We start from the raw sequence: 16,489 nt of genomic DNA, 5'->3' as shown, positions 1-16,489 counted from the left end.
ACTAATTGAATGGACTGAATTGAAAAAGAATTGACCCAACCCTGGACAGAAGGCATTGATCTGCTCTCTCATTCATTGTCGATTCATTGTAGAGGCTGTACGGTTTACAGCTTTTCTCAGTCGCTTTGCTGCATTTCTCACATCATCCCTAACATGGGCAAAATAATAAGTGCATTTCTCAGAACAATTTGTACAAACTGCAATATACAATAGATATGTTTCTTAAAGCTAGTCAGTCACTAAAAATCCTTAGTACATCTCTCAAAAGCATATTCATGCCAATGATCATGTCAGTGTCATCAGAATGATAAGTCATTGAGTCGTTGTTCACGAACAAGGTCGTCAAAATGTTTAGACATGTTGTCAATGTAACTGTATACTTTGACAGTATTACCTGATGTAAACTTAGGCTGCAGTTTGGATGACAGCTACTGTATTGAAAATGCACAAGGCTGCACTTCTATGGCATATATCAATTTCAACAGTACTATTTACATATTACTGTATGTGGGTTATTGATTAAAAGAGACTGGACAACCCAAGGGGCACAAAGGGAAAAAAAACTAAATTAGAAAGAAACACAGGAAACCACCCCTAAGGCACAACTTTGCCCGCAGCACTGTTGTGCTGTCTCTACACATCCAGACGTTCCTGTCTGTCGGCCCACATATTCTCATCCACATCACACCGGTTATTTTCCCTTCCAATGCAACGTGGAAAGAATCTTTTGGAATGCCTTATCCATCCTCTGCAGGCGTCTACTGTGATGTCCTCACATGCTGCATCCATTGCAGCCAGCAGGGTCATCTGTGTGTGTGGCTGACGATCGTACACCTTCCACCTCCATGCTGAAAATAACTCCTCAATTGGGTTAAGGAATGGTGAATAAGGTGGGAGGAATTCTATGAGCATCCTCGGGTGGGTCACAAACCATTGCCTTATGATGTTTGATCGATGGAAACTCACATTATCACAAATGACCACATACTTAGATGCTGGGTGTTGTATGGCCCTATAAGGGGGATATGGGTTAGGACACCATGCTCCGAAATAGCAGCACACATGGTGATATTTCCTCCCCATTGGCCTGGCAAATCCACAGTAGCTCTGTGACCGATGATATTCTGACCCCGCCTTCTGCATTTGGTCAGGCTGAAGCCAGCCTCATCCACGTACACAAAGTTGTGAGAGGGTTCACTTGATTCCAACTCCATTTTACGCTATATCCCAGAACACACAGTTGAATTTGTTTTGGTAAGGAAGAGTGACATAAAATGTACATATATTGCATGTTCCTTCCACGGCGATGGAAATGTGTGCAGTTTATGCTTACTGTACTATGTATCACTATGAAATGTTGCTGTAAAGTAGTTACATAGATATATGTTTTACCTGTACATACTGGTACCGTAGCTCCTTAACTCTGTCCTCATTCCTTTGGAATGGTACACGGTACAGCTGTTTCATACTCATCTGGTTTCTATGCAGCACCCTGTCGATGGTTGAGATGCTAACCGTACGGATGTTTTCAAAGACATCGTTGTCTTCTATAATGGTCCTTTGTATTTCCCTGAGTCTTGTTTGCTCGGACCATGGTGCAAATAGCCTCCTCCTGTTGAGGTGTGGAAAGGCGTCCTCTGCCACCGGTTTGAGGTCATCTTGCAGTCCTATGTGGGGAACAATGCAGTGATGCATCTCACACTTTCACATAGACTAAAACTATGCGAACACACATTTTACTGTAAAACATACAGGTGGGTGCATGCAAGGTGCAGTATGTATCTGTATAGAGTATAATTCTGTATGCTGTGAAATACAAGTGGACTACTGTAATATGAAGCATTGTAGGAAGTATACAGTATACTGCTTATATACAGTAACAGTGCACTGTACATTGGTGGACACACCTGTTCTATCTTCGAAACGTTTGAACTATTGAGGACACGGTTGATCTCCCAATATTCGGCTGCACCCTTCGACCCGCCTCAGCCATTGTAAGGCCATGATTGACAACATGGTCTACAATAGTGGTCCGATGTCATCAGATATGCGCCTATGTCCTCTTCTGCCTCTTCCTCTGTTTTGCCTTCCACCACGCATCCTTGCTCCTCTTGTTCCTCCTCTTGGCTGTTGACCCTGTTCGTTTCCTGGTCCATCCATTATTGGAAAATTGCAACTCTGTGTTGTGGTCTGTCTATATATGCTTGCAAATTGATTCTTCATGAGATGCACCTTTGAGCAATTTAGACAACTGGATGATTGATGATTGAACTAACACTTTTACATTCCTTCATGATTGAGGGTCAATTTCACCTGCACGATTCATCAATTCACGTTTTTGTACAAAAGGTCTAATAGAAATGTGTAAAACTATGCTTGACAGTTTATGACAATAGTTCAACAATTTTGCATGTAATGGCTTATGCAAGGAACTAATGCCTAGATGTTTTGAGGGGTAAGACTATTCAACAGAGAACCATCTACTATATTTTGATCAACATGACATGAGCAATTGATAATGTGGAAAAAAGCTGACACTTGTACATTATCAATTGCAATTTGTTCAAAGGAATAAGAAATTGCTTTAATGATGTGCACAAGTGACGAGATGATTTGGAATTTGTACAAGTAGTATCAAGAATTGCACTTTTGATCTAAGAAATGCACCAAAGCGACTGAGAACAACTGTAATATGATGATCCCCAGTCATAGTAACCACTTAACCATAGACCTACTGTAGTTTCAATGTGCTGCTTTACAAGTTCAATTATATATATGTTACTGGTTCCGATATAACAAATTACTGGTTCAGATATGAAGTGTTTTGATATAGTTTAGATTCTCTGTGTGTGGCATTTGCACAAAGTGCTGACTGTAGTAATTGAGGTGTAATTGACGAAGCATCCCGTAACTCCATCCCCTAACTACATCACCTAACTCCATCACCTAACTCCATCACCTAACTCCATCCCCTAACTCCATCACCTAACTACATCCCTTAACTCCATCATCTAACTCCATCCCCTAACTCCATCACCTAACCACATTCCTTAACTCCATCACCTAACTCCATCCCTTAACTACATCCCTTAACTCCATCACCTAACTCCATCCCCTAACTCAATCACCTAACTACATCCCTTAACTCCATCACCTAACTCCATCCCCTAACTCCATCCCCTAACTCCATCACCTAACTCCATCCCCTAACTCCATCACATAACTACATCCCTTAACTCCACCATCTAACTCCATCCCCTAACTCCATCACCTAACCACATTCCTTAACTCCATCACCTAACTCCATCCCTTAACTCCATCCCTTAACTCCATCACCTAACACCATCACCTAACTACATCCCTTAACTCCATCACCTAACTACATCCCCTAACTCCATCGCCTAACTCCATCCCTTAACTCCATCCCGTAACTCCATCCCCTGACTCCATCACCTAACTCCATCCCCTAACTCAATCACCTAACTACATCCCTTAACTCCATCCCCTAACTCCATCCTCTAACTCCATCACCTAACTACATCCCTTAACTCCATCACCTAAATCCATCCCCTAACTCATCACCTAACTACATCCCTTAACTCCATCACCTAACTCCATCCCCTAACTCCATCACCTAACTCCATCCCTTAACTCCATCCCCTAACTCCATCCCCTAACTCCATCACCTAACTACATCCCTTAACTCCACCCCCTAACTCCATCCCCTAACTCCATCCCCTAACTACATTCCTTAACTCCATCACCTAACCACATCCCTTAACTCCATCACCTAACTACATCCCTTAACTCCATCATCTAACTACATCCCTTAACTCCATCACCTAACTACATCCCCTAACTCCATCACCTAACTCCATCCCTTAACTCCATCCCTTAACTCCATCACCTAACTACATCCCTTAACTCCATCACCTAACTACATTCCTTAACTCCATCACCTAACTACATCCCTTAACTCCATCACCTAACTACATCCCCTAACTCCATCCCGTAACTCCATCCCCTAACTACATCCAGTAACTCCATCAGACATGGATCTAAGATCCAATGTACACACACACACACACACACGGACACACACACATACTGAAAAGAGCCACCACACTCATTGTTGATATGACCATGTATATTGTCACTTTACTTTACTGGCTGCAGAGAATAGGCTAGCAGTGTTCTCAGTGGGACCTTTTACCACTGTAAAGAGAATATAATCCCCCCCCACCCCCCACACACACACCCCCTCAGGACCATTAGTACATAGTGATGATCGTCCCAGATGATGATTACGTAAAAATAAATATCCGTTATAATAGTGTTGCTTTGCTGTCTGGTCCGTCTGCTGGTCTGTGGTGGGCAGATTAACAACAATGTGATGTGGCCTATGGGTAGAGGGACTCAAATCAAACCACATTGTATTTGTCCCATGCATGGTAAACAACATGTGTCGCCTAACAGTGAAAGTCCTTCCCAACAATGCTGAGGTATTTTTTTAGGGAGAAATAATAACACGAGGAATAAATACACAATGAGTAACGGGAGCTTGGCCAATATACACTGGGTACCAGTACAGACTACGGCCACATAGCACCTACTGCACCCCTACCTCACCCACTACTAATCTCACTACTAATCTCACTACTAATCTCACTACTAGCTAATTACATTGGAGGCAGCAGCAGCACAATTGTCAAACTAAAATTGTGCATTCATTTAGTGTTAATTAGTGTTTACACTGTCAAAATAATACAGTACATGTCTAGTTACTTAACTAGCTGCAGGTCCTGTTAACGTTTGTTAATCCACATTGCATGGAGGACAATTACGTGTTTAACTAATTCTAATCCCCTAGATTTTCCATATGACCTATGACCTAGCCAGTGCCATGGTGAGGATTGTGAACCTGATTGCTATGATGCTACTGCTGTGTCACTGGGATGGATGTCTGCAGTTCCTGGTTCCCATGCTGCAGGAGTTCCCCTCTGACTGCTGGGTCACCAGGAACAAGATGGTGGTGAGTACACACACACACACGCACGCACGCACGCACGCACGCACGCACACACACACACACACACACACACACACACACACACACACACACACACACACACACACACACACACACACACACACAAGTTCCTGGTCCCCATGCTACTGGACTTCCCTTCTGACTGATGGGTCATCAAGATGGTGATCACTGTTCCAAACATCCAGTGTTCCAGAAGTCCAGTGTTCCAGAAGTCCAGTGTTCCAAACATACAGTGTTCCAAATGTCCAATGTTCCAGAAGTCCGGTTTTCCAAACGTCCAGTGTTCCAGAAGTCCAGTGTTCCAAACATCCAGTGTTCCAGAATTCCAGTGTTCCAAACATCCAGTGTTCCAAAAAATGCCAGTATTCCAGAACTCCAGTGTTCCAAACGTCCAATGTTCCTAAAGTCCAGTGTTCCAAACATCCAGTGTTCCATAAATCCAGTGTTCCAAACATCCATTGTTCCAGTGTTCCAAATGTCCAGTGTTCCGAAAGTCCAATGTTCCTCCTGGAACATAGGCAATTGGGAACATCTTTCCTTCTCTTCTCTCAGTCTTCTTCTCATCTCCCGTTCCCCTTCTCTCCTCTCCCTCCTGCAGAATGACACGTGGGGCCAGCAGTATTCCTACGCCCTGTTCAAGGCTATGAGTCACATGCTGTGTATCGGGTACGGTATGTACCCTCCTGTGGGCCTGGCGGATGTGTGGCTTACCATCCTCAGCATGATCGTGGGCGCCACTTGCTACGCCATGTTTGTAGGCCATGCAACCGCTCTCATTCAGTCACTGGACTCTTCCCGACGGCAGTACCAGGAGAAGGTGAGTGAATTAAGATCGGCTATCTCTGTCATAGCAGAGAATTTTCTGAATTGTATTGTATTCAAGGTTTTAAAAGGCTTCTGAAGTTTGTGACATTTTTAAGTGGAAATTAGACTTGATTTGCCATAATAGAAATGTATCAAACCCTATAAAAATGTTGATGAATTCTATTACACATAATAATTTCCTGTTGCTGCAGGATTATTTTCCTACTGTGAGAAGCAGGGTCAAATTAAGATGCATCTGGACTAGACTCTGAGTCCAAAGGTCTGTCCTTGCCTTCTCAGTAGTGAGAGCCTGGCGGCCAGGGTTGTAAACTGAAATGCCAATTCCAATTTTCCTCATTGCTTTCCTCAGAGGGCAATATGGAGCTACCGTCACATTAATTACACCAATCCAATCCTCTCAGATCTACACAAGTGCCTTGGTGTTTTGAAGCTACTGGTTGATTTGGGATTGGTCATACGGTATGTGCAGAGAGAAGGGCTTTTCAGACAGCTGTTGGTTGCTCTGGAACGATTCAGTGTGTGCACAGCATATAGCCTGCAGTCAGGAAATGGTCCATAACAGAGGGTCTATAAAATATAATAGGGAAAGAGTGCACACTGAAAAAGTCATAAAAGTTCAAGAAGATGAATTATGAAGCTTGCATTGCAAGAAATTCAATTAAAAGTTTAACTTCAAGAGGAATGGACCTCCTAGGGATCAGGAGAGAGAGAGAGAGAGAAACACAGAGAGAGAAAAGAGAGAGAGCGAGAAACCGAGAGAGAGAGAGAGAGCGAGAAACAGAGAGAGAGAGAAAGAAATTAAGAGGTGAAGGAGATACATAGGAAGAGGGATGGAGGAGAGAAACAGAGAGAGAAGAGAGAGATAAACAGAGAGATAAACAGAGAGAGAAAGAGAGAGACATTAAGAGGTGAAGGAGATACATAGGAAGAGGGATGGAGGAGAGAAACAGAGAGAAAAGAGAGAGAGAAACAGAGAGAGAGAGAGAGAGAAACAGAGAAAAACAGAGAAACAGAGAGAGAGAGAAACAGAGAGAGAAACAGAGAGAGAAAGAGAGAGAGAAACAGAGAGAGAGAGAGAGCGAGAGAGAAACAGAGAGAAACAGAGAGAGAAACAGAGAGAGAAACAGAGAGAGAGACATTAAGAGGTGAATGAGATATATAAGGAGAGGGATGGAGAGGAGAGAAACAGAGAGAGAAAACAGAGAGAGAAACAGAGAGAGAAACAGAGAGAGAAACAGAGAGAGAAACAGAGAGAGAGACAGAGAGAGAAACAGGGAGAGAAACAGAGAGAGAAACAGAGAGAAACAGAGAGTGAAACAGAGAGAGAGACATTAAGAGGTGAATGAGATATATAAGGAGAGGGATGGAGAGGAGAGAAACAGAGAGAGAAAACAGAGAGAGAAACAGAGAGAGAAACAGAGAGAAACAGAGAGAGAGACAGAGAGAGAAACAGGGAGAGAAACAGAGAGAGAAACAGAGAGAAACAGAGAGAGAAACAGAGAGAGAGACATTAAGAGGTGAATGAGATATATAAGGAGAGGGATGGAGAGGAGAGAAACAGAGAGAGAAACAGAGAGAGAAACAGAGAGAAACAGAGAGAGAAACAGAGAGAGAAACAGAGAGAAACAGAGAGAGAGACATTAAGAGGTGAATGAGATATGTAAGGAGAGGGATGGAGAGGAGAGAAACAGAGAGAGAGACATTAAGAGGTGAAGGAGATATATAAGGAGAGGGATGGAGAGGAGAGAAACATTAAGAGGTGAAGGAGATATATAAGGAGAGGGATGGAGAGGAGAGAAACATTAAGAGGTGAATGAGATATATAAGGAGAGGGATGGAGAGGAGAGAAACATTAAGAGGTGAAGGAGATATATAAGGAGAGGGATGGAGAGGAGAGAGACATTAAGAGGTGAAGGAGATATATAAGGAGAGGGATGGAGAGAAGAGAAACATTAAGAGGTGAATGAGATATATAAGGAGAGGGATGGAGAGGAGAGAAACATTAAGAGGTGAAGGAGATATATAAGGAGAGGGATGGAGAGGAGAGAGACATTAAGAGGTGAATGAGATATATAAGGAGAGGGATGGAGAGGAGAGAAACAGAGAGAGAAAACAGAGAGAGAAACAGAGAGAGAGACATTAAGAGGTGAAGGAGATATATAAGGAGAGGGATGGAGAGGAGAGAAACATTAAGAGGTGAATGAGATATATAAGGAGAGGGATGGAGAGGAGAGAGACATTAAGAGGTGAAGGAGATATATAAGGAGAGGGATGGAGAGGAGAGAGACATTAAGAGGTGAATGAGATATATAAGGAGAGGGATGGAGAGGAGAGAAACATTAAGAGGTGAAGGAGATATATAAGGAGAGGGATGGAGAGGAGAGAAACATTAAGAGGTGAATGAGATATATAAGGAGAGGGATGGAGAGGAGAGAGACATTAAGAGGTGAAGGAGATATATAAGGAGAGGGATGGAGAGGAGAGAGACATTAAGAGGTGAAGGAGATATATAAGGAGAGGGATGGAGAGGAGAGAGTCATTAAGAGGTGAAGGAGATATATAAGGAGAGGGATGGAGAGGAGAGAAACATTAAGAGGTGAATGAGATATATAAGGAGAGGGATGGAGAGGAGAGAAACATTAAGAGGTGAATGAGATATATAAGGAGAGGGATGGAGAGGAGAGAAACAGAGAGAGAAACATTAAGAGGTGAAGGAGATATATAAGGAGAGGGATGGAGAGGAGAGAAACAGAGAGAGAAACATTAAGAGGTGAAGGAGATATATAAGGAGAGGGATGGAGAGGAGAGAAACATTAAGAGGTGAAGGAGATATATAAGGAGAGGGATGGAGAGGAGAGAAACATTAAGAGGTGAAGGAGATATATAAGGAGAGGGATGGAGAGGAGAGGTCGTGAGGAAGAGAGGAAAGGAGGAGGAAACATCTTCTGTCGTCCACTTCTACTCTCTATAGGAAATTTAACATACCTTCACCTTCGCTCTCTACGTAGCTTCACCGACTGATAGGATGGACCTCAAGGGGCCCATCCCAAATGGCCCTCTATTCCCCATAGAGCCCTATGGACCTTGGTAAAAAGTAGTGCACTATATAGGGAATAAGGTGCAATGGGCTCTGGTCAAGGACACCCTGGTAAATGTGATGACCTACATGCTGACTGCTAACAACTGTATTAATGTGATGACCTACACGTTGACTGCTAACAACTGTATTAATGTGATGACCTACACGTTGACTGCTAACAACTGTATTAATGTGATGATCTACACGTTGACTGCTAACAACTGTATTAATGTGATGACCTACACGTTGACTGCTAACAACTGTATTAATGTGATGACCTACACGTTGACTGCTAACAACCGTATTAATGTGATGACCTACACGTTGACTGCTAACAACTGTATTAATGTGATGACAAGAGAGACAACACAACATAGAGACCTAAGACAATAACATAGCAAGGCAGCAACACATGACAACACAGCATGGCAGCAACACAACATGGCAGCAGCACAACATGGCAGCAGCACAACATGGCAGCAGCACAACATGGTAGCAGCACAACATGGTAGCAGCACAACATGGTAGCAGCACAAAACATGGTACAAACATTATTGGGCACAGACACCAGCACAAAGGGCAAGAAGGTCGAGACAACAATACATGTGATGACCAACCTGCTGACTGATAACAACCTTATTACTGTGATTACCTGGGGGAGATGATTTCTGCAGGAGGACAGTTTTTTGGAGATCACCATTCCATTAATTGGTGTTCAGACATCTCTCATAGAGCTGTCAGGAGGTTTATAAAACAGTTAACTGTCAACCTATGAGAGCAATGATAAACTGCTGCTCTCTGGTATTACTGAAACACTCAGAAAATGATAAACTGCTGCTCTCTGATTCACTGAAACACTCAGACAATGATAAACTGCTGCTCTCTGATTCACTGAAACACTCAGACAATGATAAACTGCTGCTCTCTGATTCACTGAAACACTCAGACAATGATAAACTGCTACTATCTGATTAACTGAAACACTCAGACAATGATAAACTGCTACTATCTGATTCACCGAAACACTCAGACAATGATAAACTGCTGCTCTCTGATTCACTGAAACACACAGACAATGATAAACTGCTGCTCTCTGATTCACTGAAACACTCAGACAATGATAAACTGCTACTATCTGATTCAGTGAAACACTCAGACAATGATAAACTGCTACTATCTGATTCACTGAAACACTCAGACAATGATAAACTGCTGCTCTCTGATTCACTGAAACACTCAGACAATGATAAACTGCTACTATCTGATTCAGTGAAACACTCAGACAATGATAAACTGCTACTATCTGATTCACTGAAACACTCAGACAATGCACTCTCAGGCTCAATACACAAAGTGATAATATTACACTGAAACGATTCAAACGACCAACTGTTCACAATCCTGATGAGATTGAGACGGAAACGTGTGTCATCTGTGGAGCCTCAACATACGGTATTTCTGTGGAGCCTCAACATACGGTATTTCTATGGAGCCTCAACATACGGTATTTCTATGGAGCCTCAACATACGGTATTTCTATGGAGCCTCAACATACGGTATTTCTATGGAGCCTCAACATCACTGGTGTGCTAGAGGTCATTGTCATTGCATACAACATACGGTAATTCTCCATGTACTAGAACTGTCCTGTGTCAGTGGCACGTTTATCACCTGTTTTAACACAAATCTGACAACGGTTTGATAGGTTGAATTCATTTGATAGTTAAAAGTAGTAGGCTGAGACTTCCTGTTTGCATCGTGGTCCTCAACGCCACCCACGTCCTCTTAGTCTTCTACAGTATAAACAGGTGGAGAAGTACATGTCTTTCAAGCAATCAGTTTATCAATCAATCAATTATCTTTGTCTTGTACAGTATAAACAGGTGGAGAAGTACATGTCTTTCAATCAATCAATCAATCAATCAATCAATCAATCAATCAATCAATCAATCAATCAATTATCTTTGTCTTGTACAGTATAAACAGGTAGAGCAGTACATGTCTTTCAATCAATCAATCAATCAACTAATCAATTATCTTTGTCTTGTACAGTATAAACAGGTGGAGAAGTACATGTCTTTCAATCAATCAATCAATCAATCAATCAATCAATCAATCAATCAATCAATTATCTTTGTCTTGTACAGTATAAACAGGTAGAGCAGTACATGTCTTTCAATCAATCAATCAATCAACTAATCAATTATCTTTGTCTTGTACAGTATAAACAGGTGGAGAAGTACATGTCTTTCAATCAATCAATCAATCAATCAATTATCTTTGTCTTGTACAGTATAAACAGGTGGAGAAGTACATGTCTTTCAATCAATCAATCAATCAATCAATCAATTATCTTTGTCTTGTACAGTATAAACAGGTGGAGAAGTACATGTCTTTCAATCAATCAATCAATCAATCAATCAATTATCTTTGTCTTGTACAGTATAAACAGGTGGAGAAGTACATGTCTTTCAATCAATCAATCAATCAATCAACTAATCAATTATCTTTGTCTTGTACAGTATAAACAGGTAGAGCAGTACATGTCTTTCAATCAATCAATTAATCAATCAATCAATCAATCAATTATCTTTGTCTTTTACAGTATAAACAGGTGGAGCAGTACATGTCTTTCAATCAATCAATCAATCAATCAATCAACTAATCAATTATCTTTGTCTTCTACAGTTTAAACAGGTAGAGCAGTACATGTCTTTCAATCAATCAATCAATCAACTAATCAATTATCTTTGTCTTGTACAGTATAAACAGGTAGCGCAGTACATGCCTTTCAATCAATCAATCAATCAATCAATCAATCAACTAATCAATTATCTTTGTCTTGTACAGTATAAACAGGTGGAGCAGTACATGTCTTTCAATTAATTTTTTATTTATTTTACCTTTATTTAACCAGGCAAGTCAGTTAAGAACAAATTCTTATTTTCAATGACGGCCTAGGAACAGTGGGTTAACTGCCTGTTCAGGGGCAGAACGACATATTTTGTACCTTGTCAGCTCGGGGATTTGAACTTGCAACCTTTTGGTTACTAGTCCAATGCTCTAACCACTAGGCTACACTGCTGCCCCAATTAATCAATTAATCAATCAACTAATCAATTATCTTTGTCTTGTATAGTATAAACAGGTGGAGCAGTACATGTCTTTCAATCAATCAATTAATCAATCAACTAATCAATTATCTTTGTCTTGCACAGTATAAACATGTAGCGCAGTACATGCCTTTCAATCAATCAATCAATCAATCAATCAATCAATCAATCAATCAACTAATCAATTATCTTTGTCTTGTACAGTATAAACAGGTGGAGAAGTACATGTCTTTCAATCAATCAATCAATCAATCAATCAATCAATCAATCAATTATCTTTGTCTTGTACAGTATAAACAGGTAGAGCAGTACATGTCTTTCAATCAATCAATCAATCAACTAATCAATTATCTTTGTCTTGTACAGTATAAACAGGTGGAGAAGTACATGTCTTTCAATCAATCAATCAATCAATCAATTATCTTTGTCTTGTACAGTATAAACAGGTGGAGAAGTACATGTCTTTCAATCAATCAATCAATCAATCAATCAATCAATCAATTATCTTTGTCTTGTACAGTATAAACAGGTGGAGAAGTACATGTCTTTCAATCAATCAATCAATCAATCAATTATCTTTGTCTTGTACAGTATAAACAGGTGGAGAAGTACATGTCTTTCAATCAATCAATCAATCAATCAACTAATCAATTATCTTTGTCTTGTACAGTATAAACAGGTAGAGCAGTACATGTCTTTCAATCAATCAATTAATCAATCAATCAATTATCTTTGTCTTGTACAGTATAAACAGGTGGAGAAGTACATGTCTTTCAATCAATCAATCAATCAATCAATCAACTAATCAATTATCTTTGTCTTGTACAGTATAAACAGGTGGAGCAGTACATGTCCTTCCACAAGCTTCCTGCCGGCATGCGACAGCGGGTCCATGACTACTACGAACATCGCTTCCAGGGCAAGATGTTTGACGAGGAGAGCATTCTGGGGGAGCTGAACGAACCGCTCAGAGAGGTCAGTGTGTGTGTGTGCGTCTGTGTGTGATCTCCACGTGACACCAGACCCATTGTCACTATAATAGTAATGACTGTCCCTGGTTCTGGTTGAATTGTGTTTTAATCTTCATCAGTGACTGCGTCACCAAATTACACAATATTCCCTTTATAGTACACTACTTCTGAACAGGGCCCACAGGGCTCTCAGCTCTGGTCAAAAAGTAGTACACTACTTCTGAACAGGGCCCACAGGGCTCTCAGCTCTGGTTTAAAAGTAGTACACTACTTCTGAACAGGGCCCACAGGGCTCTCAGCTCTGGTTTAAAAGTAGTACACTACTTCTGAACAGGGCCCACAGGGCTCTGAGCTCTGGTTTAAAAGTAGTACACTACTTCTAAACAGGGCCCACAGGGCTATCAGCTCTGGTCGAAAAGTAGTACACTACTTCTAAACAGGGCCCACAGGGCTCTCAGCTCTGGTTTAAAAGTAGTACACTACTTCTGAACAGGGCCCACAGGGCTCTGAGCTCTGGTTTAAAAGTAGTACACTACTTCTGAACAGGGCCCACAGGGCTCTCAGCTCTTGTTTAAAAGTAGTACACTACTTCTGAACAGGGCCCACAGGGCTCTCAGCTCTGGTCGAAACTAACTAACCAATGGAGAACCTCTCACATTTAACGGTTCAGTCCTCATTTAACGGTTCAGTCCACATTTAACGGTTCAGTCCACATTTAACGGTTCAGTCCAGATGTAACGGTTGAGTCCACATTTAACGGTTCAGTCCACATTTAACGGTTCAGTCCAGATGTAACGGTTCAGTCCACATTTAACGGTTCAGTCCACATTTAACGGTTCAGTCCAGATGTAATGGTTCAGTCCACATTTAACGGTTCAGTCCACATTTAACGGTTCAGTCCAGATGTAACGGTTCAGTCCACATTTAACGGTTCAGTCCACATTTAACAGTTCAGTCCACATTTAACTGTTCAGTCCACATTTAACGGTTCAGTCAAGCCAAATCGTAGTGAACTAGTAATCAGCATAGTACATACACCTGGTGGTAACTCCGCAGCAGAACAATTGGACAATCGGTCCAGAATCGGGCTATATTTGTTGGGCAGGTTTGCGCATGTGTAGTTCAGTGGAGGCTGCTGAGGGGAGGACGGCTTATAATAATGGCTGGAATGGAGCAAATGGAATGGCATCAAACACCTGGAAACCATTTACACTTTGATAGTGTAAAGATGAGGATGACCAGAGGTTAACTTTGATAGCGTAAAGATGAGGATGACCAGAGGTAAACTTTTAGAGCGTAAAGATGAGGATGAACAGAGGTAAACTTTTATAGCTTGTTACTGCTATAATTTATGTTTCGTTGCCCATGATGAAGCATGTATGAATGCACTACTGTAAGTCACTCTGGATAAGAGCATCTACTAAATGACTCAAATGTCAAATGAAGCTTTTATTAGAGTTATTGACCTCACAATAAGCCCGGTTTCAGTCATTTACATAACATTCATTACGTTGAAGCGGCAGCCTCAGCACAATAAGCCCGGTTTCAGTCATTTACATAACATTCATTACGTTGAAGCGGCAGCCTCAGCACAATAAGCCCGGTTTCAGTCATTTACATAACATTCATTACGTTGAAGCGGCAGCCTCAGCACAATAAGCCCGGTTTCAGTCATTTACATAACTTTCATTACGTTGAAGCGGCAGCCTCAGCACAATAAGCCCGGTTTCAGTCATTTACATAACATTCATTACGTTTAACAGTTCAGCCTCAGCACAATAAGCCCGGTTTCAGTCATTTACATAACATTCATTACGTTGAAGCGGCAGCCTCAGCACAATAAGCCCGGTTTCAGTCATTTACATAACTTTCATTACGTTGAGGCGGCAGCCTCAGCACAATAAGCCCGGTTTCAGTCATTTACATAACATTCATTACGTTGAAGCGGCAGCCTCAGCACAATAAGCCCGGTTTCAGTCATTTACATAACATTCATTACGTTGAAGCGGCAGCCTCAGCACAATAAGCCCGGTTTCAGTCATTTACATAACTTTCATTACGTTGGGCGGCAGCCTCAGCACAATAAGCCCGGTTTCAGTCATTTACATAACTTTCATTACGTTGAGATGGCAGCCTCAGCACAATAAGCCCGGTTTCAGTCATTTACATAACATTCATTACGTTGAGCGGCAGCCTCAGCACAATAAGCCCGGTTTCAGTCATTTACATAACTTTCATTACGTTGAAGCGGCAGCCTCAGCACAATAAGCCCGGTTTCAGTCATTTACATAACATTCATTACGTTGAAGCGGCAGCCTCAGCACAATAAGCCCGGTTTCAGTCATTTACATAACTTTCATTACGTTGAATCAGCCTCAGCACAATAAGCCCGGTTTCAGTCATTTACATAACTTTCATTACGTTGGAAGCGGCAGCCTCAGCACAATAAGCCCGGTTTCAGTCATTTACATAACTTTCATTACGTTGAAGCGGCAGCCTCAGCACAATAAGCCCGGTTTCAGTCATTTACATAACTTTCATTACGTTGATAGCGTAAAGCCTCAGCACAATAAGCCCGGTTTCAGTCATTTACATAACTTTCATTACGTTGAAGCGGCAGCCTCAGCACAATAAGCCCGGTTTCAGTCATTTACATAACTTTCATTACGTTGATAGCCTCAGCACAATAAGCCCGGTTTCAGTCATTTACATAACTTTCATTACGTTGAGCGGCAGCCTCAGCACAATAAGCCCGGTTTCAGTCATTTACATAACTTTCATTACGTTGAAGCGGCAGCCTCAGCACAATAAGCCCGGTTTCAGTCATTTACATAACATTCATTACGTTGAAGCGGCAGCCTCAGCACAATAAGCCCGGTTTCAGTCATTTACATAACATTCATTACGTTGAAGCGGCAGCCTCAGCACAATAAGCCCGGTTTCAGTCATTTACATAACTTTCATTACGTTGAAGCGGCAGCCTCAGCACAATAAGCCCGGTTTCAGTCATTTACATAACTTTCATTACGTTGAAGCGGCAGCCTCAGCACAATAAGCCCGGTTTCAGTCATTTACATAACATTCATTACGTTGAAGCGGCAGCCTCAGCACAATAAGCCCAGGTTTCAGTCATTTACATAACATTCATTACGTTGAAGCGGCAGCCTCAGCACAATAAGCCCGGTTTCAGTCATTTACATAACATTCATTACGTTGAAGCGGCAGCCTCAGCACAATAAGCCCGGTTTCAGTCATTTACATAACATTCATTACGTTGAAGCGGCAGCCTCAGCACAATAAGCCCGGTTTCAGTCATTTACATAACTTTCATTACGTTGAAGCGGCAGCCTCAGCACAATAAGCCCGGTTTCAGTCATTTACATAACATTCATTACGTTGAAGCGGCAGCCTCAGCACAATAAGCCCGGTTTCAGTCATTTACATAACATTC

At 41.6% G+C, this 16,489-nt stretch overlaps 1 protein-coding gene and 1 pseudogene across 2 annotated transcripts in view; both read left to right on the top strand.

Moving 5' to 3' along the window:
• LOC135556712 (zinc finger protein 609-like) overlaps positions 1–16,489 on the top strand; it is a 648,963-nt gene that overhangs the window by 367,761 nt on the left and 264,713 nt on the right. The window lies entirely within an intron of this gene.
• Positions 1–16,489, top strand: part of LOC135555203 (potassium/sodium hyperpolarization-activated cyclic nucleotide-gated channel 2-like) — a 66,776-nt pseudogene that overhangs the window by 33,019 nt on the left and 17,268 nt on the right.

This window comes from Oncorhynchus masou, chromosome 15 (assembly GCF_036934945.1).
Source record: "Oncorhynchus masou masou isolate Uvic2021 chromosome 15, UVic_Omas_1.1, whole genome shotgun sequence".
In the NCBI taxonomy this organism is placed as follows: Eukaryota; Metazoa; Chordata; class Actinopteri; order Salmoniformes; family Salmonidae; genus Oncorhynchus; species Oncorhynchus masou.
Note: the sequence above shows the minus strand (reverse complement) of the source record. Positions and strands in the feature narration are given on the sequence as shown.